This window comes from Mixophyes fleayi, chromosome 4, assembly GCF_038048845.1.
Source record: "Mixophyes fleayi isolate aMixFle1 chromosome 4, aMixFle1.hap1, whole genome shotgun sequence".
Taxonomy (NCBI): domain Eukaryota; kingdom Metazoa; phylum Chordata; class Amphibia; order Anura; family Limnodynastidae; genus Mixophyes; species Mixophyes fleayi.
Genome location: NC_134405.1, coordinates 117,572,217 through 117,576,371, shown reverse-complemented (window position 1 = coordinate 117,576,371; position 4,155 = coordinate 117,572,217). Strand labels below are relative to the sequence as shown.

General features: G+C 43.0%; 1 long non-coding RNA gene across 1 annotated transcript; it reads left to right on the top strand.

Annotated features, from left to right (window-relative positions):
* Nucleotides 1–2,801: 2,801 nt before the first annotated feature.
* On the top strand, nt 2,802–3,451 carry LOC142149940 (uncharacterized). The gene is made up of 2 exons (XR_012690936.1): nt 2,802–3,079; nt 3,204–3,451. It is a non-coding gene; the product is annotated as an uncharacterized LOC142149940 (long non-coding RNA).
* Nucleotides 3,452–4,155: the final 704 nt, after the last annotated feature.

Below are 4,155 nucleotides of genomic sequence, written 5' to 3'. Positions count from 1 at the left end.
AGCTTGGTGGGACTCTTGGCAATGTCAGCCACTGAAGGAGGAATTTGGCTGAGCATCTGTGCACATTGCACACTGAATAAGATGTTACTTCTAGGTTAATCTGTTTCAACATACCTGGCAGACACCATTTTCTGGTTCTGTGTATGTCCTTTGGTCTGCTTGGAGCATTGCTGGTGTTCATAATCTGCTCCCAAAAAGCTGAAATACTCCTTACTTAGGTAAATGTGTTTTCTACATTTTTAATATAATACTCTGTTAATTCATTTTCTTTTGTCCCAGAAATCTCTGGAAGGCTGTGCAAAGAAAGAAAACCTGTAAATCCCATAACCATGTATGTGGAGCAGTGATAATCCGTTACCAAATGATTACAGAGGAGTTTCTGTACAGCTCGTACACCTTAGCCTAAAAAATGACCCTGCTCAAACAACTGAGCAATTTAAGGAAAAAAATTGTCTGAATGATGAACTTAAAGCAAGTTACCTTTGTCACTAGAAAATAGAATACACAGGGGACAAAGAAAGCTAGACCACACTATTGTTGTCAACAACACCACCATCTCCTTTGTCACCCAACTCCGCTGCCAGGGTGTCACCCTCGACTCCTCTCTCTCTTTTGCCCCCCCACATTCATTCCCTTGCCCAAGCCTGTCACTTCCAACTACGCAACATCGCCCACATCCGTCCCTTTCTCTCTCAGAATGCCACCAAAACTATCATCCACGCACTCATCATCTCCCGCCTCGATGATTGCAATCTCCTCCTCACTGGCATCCCCCACTCCCATCTCTCCTTATATCTCTAATCTCCTCTCCATTCACACTCCTGCCCGCTCCCTGCGCTCGGCCAATGATCACCGCCTCTCCTCCACTCTTATCACCTCTTCCCACTCCAGAAACCAAAAGACTTTTCCCGAGCGCCCCCCCCCCCTTCACTGGAATGACATCTGTCGCTCCATCCGTCTCTCTCCTAATCAGTGCTCCTTCAAACGCGCACTCAAAACTCACCTGTCCCTCAAAGCCGACCAACCATCTCCTCCGCTCATTCTCCCCTCTCTCCTCCCGGCCCCCCTCTTCTCTCCCCCATGCCTTAACTAGCTTCCCTTGTGCCTGTTCTGTTTACTCTCCCTTAGGTTGTAAGCTTGCATTTAAAATATTCTATTTTGTTTTTTATCATGCTTAATAAAGTTTTCAATGTGAAAAATCTTCATTTGTCCGTTGAGATGAGCAAAGTTGCAGCGATGCAATTTTTGAGTTCCATTTTTGTTCGTTCCATGCCATGACCATTTCACACTGCATTTGCAACTTTTCATTTCGCAATATTTATAAAATGCACATCGGGGAAGCTCTGCTCGATTATACCAGAATACCTTAACATAACAAACCAATAAAGACACGGACAATGGCCTATTTCTTATCACTGGCAGGAACTGCTTCAATCTTTGTTTGAAAGTGTATGAAAATAAGATTGTGACCTGTGAGGTGGTCAAAATTGAATGGAAATGACTGGAAATTAGTGTTAGTTAGGTAATAATAATGTAGGTACAAAGTAATACCTAAATTATGTGATTTTAGCCCAAAAAATTTAATTTTGTAAAAAAAATAGCAAAACAAAACCAAAACACGCAAGGGTGGTTTTGGCAAAACCAAAACCCGAAGGTAATCCAGATCCAAAACCAAAGCAAAACCAAAACATGGGGGTCAGTGAGCATCTCTACTAATAATACCGCCAGGCCTGCGCACGAATCTTTCAGAAAAATGAAACGATGCTGCATGCTAATGTTTGAGAGTAATGGCGGTGTCTATTTTCAAACCCTTTTCCATGTGTTCCACTAGCGTTAGAAATGCTAGTACAAAGCACAATATTGATGTCAGTGGATATAAAACCTTGTTTAACTGGTTCCCATCCAACTCAATGGTTAGCATTGCTGCTGGTGTCATGAGTTTATACATTCTCCCTTTGTTTTTGTGGGTTTTCTTCCTTAATCCAAAAACATAATGATAGACTTATTGACTGATGACTACAACGTAAGCTTCAATGGGACAGGGACTGATGAGAATGATAAATATTCTCTGTACAGTGCTGTGTAATATGGTGGGACTATACATAAATGATGATAGGAACAACTCTATATTTTACCAGATTTCATACAAATAGAGCAAATGGAGTTATTGTTACTATCCTTTGTATAATGCCAACGTTAGAGGGTATTTCCAAGTAATATAAAGGGGTAAGAGAAGTGATATTACCTTTATAGTGTTCACCGACACAGAAAACATGCCAGATAAAACCTTAATATGATTTATGCATTTTAACTTTAAGTGGCATTAGTTGCCTGTTAATTTACTCCTGTGTTTTGTAGTCTACACTACTATATTTGTAAAAATGAATCTACGTATTCATATGACACAATAAAGGGACCACATCTATTTGACATTTGAAGTGACCACACCCATATGACTGAATAAATTGACCACACCCAAATGACAGTTGAACATACCACACCCATTTGACCAGGCCACACCCAAACCCCGCCCATATGACTTCATAAAGCTGTCAGTAACATGACACAATAGTTTCATGGTATAAAAGAGGGGACTGGGAGCCCCCAAGTCCATTGCCTTCAGCCAGGGGCAGAGGGGAGTGGGGGGGGCTCAGCCTTCAGCCAGGAGCAGAGGGGAGCGGGGGGAGCAGCCTTTGCCTTCAGCCAGGAGCAGAGGGGAGTGGGGGGGGACAGCGTTTGCCTTCAGCCAGGAGCAGAGGGGAGTGGGGGGGGACAGCCTTTGCCTTCAGCCAGGAGCAGAGGGGAGTGGGGGGACGACAGCCTTTGCCTTCAGCCAGGAGCAAAGGGGAGTGGGGGGTCGACAACAGCCTTTGCCTTCAGCCAGGAGCAGAGGGGAGTGGGGGGACTACAGCCTTTGCCTTCAGCCAGGAGCAAAGGGGAGTGAGGGGGGAATAGCCTTTGCCTTCAGCCAGGACTTCCTTCCAGAGGGGACTGGGGGGGGCACAGCCTTCAGCCAGGAGCAGACAACAAATAAAGCCATACATATGATGGCATACCGTTGAAAGAAGCACAATGAGAGGTAAATATATATGTTCCAGTTACTTTGTGTATACTGTAGTCTTGGCCAATGATATAGAAGATTTTCACGTGGCTTTAGACGATATAGGTGCAATCTAATAAGCTCTTATTTCTCATTGCTGCAGGTTACAGGTACAGACATCAGAGAAAAAGCGCCTGACCTTATTGACAGTGACCTCTAACTACGTGTGGATGTCCATATTAGTGCAAAGATTGGATGATGAAATCACATGAAGAAAATAAAAAAAACTAATGTAAACAAGTTATTGTATGGAGTATGATACATTGTAGAATCACTTATAAACACTAGTATAAGCATAGATAAGATAGGATAAGTAGGATAAGTTTACAAAATAAATAGAACAAGCAGAAATTTGTCTCCTGTGATCTTTTATTAATTAAGGGGGTCATTTAATGTGCACGAAAAATGCATGTGTAGTGGTTAGGAAATAGCAAGCAAAATCACCTTAAAATGATGCCCACCCCTTATGTTTTCTTCTTGGTTGGTGTCGCCATACCACATTTTTTATTGGTGAAGCATAATTAAAAACTCTGGCTGTTTGTGGAGAGGTTGGTAGAGGGTGCTGCAGAGAAAGCAGCTTGTTATAGACATACCCATCTGGGTCAGAATACACCAAATGTCTGAAGAATAGCCACATTACCTTACAGGTAAAAAAAAATATTGATTGATTTATGGAGAAACTTTGGCCTATCCACATTTGGGGCTTTTGCAGTCTTGAGCTGTTAACATACCCCACCATATATGGGATATCTCCAGAGGAGTACATACCTCTGGCATGGCCATATTTTATGGTCCCACATATTGAGGCATAATGGGGCAGCACGGTTGTGTAGTGGTTAGCACTTCTGCCTTACAGCACTGGGGTCATGGGTTCAATTCCCGACCATGGCCTTATCTGTGTGGAGTTTGTATGTTCTCCCCGTGTTTGCGTGGGTTTCCTCCGGGTGATCCGGTTTCCTCCCACACTCCAAAAAAAAACATACTGGTAGGTTAATTGGCTGCTAACAAAACTGACCCTAGTCTGTCTGTCTTTGTCTCTGTGTGTGTTAGGGAAT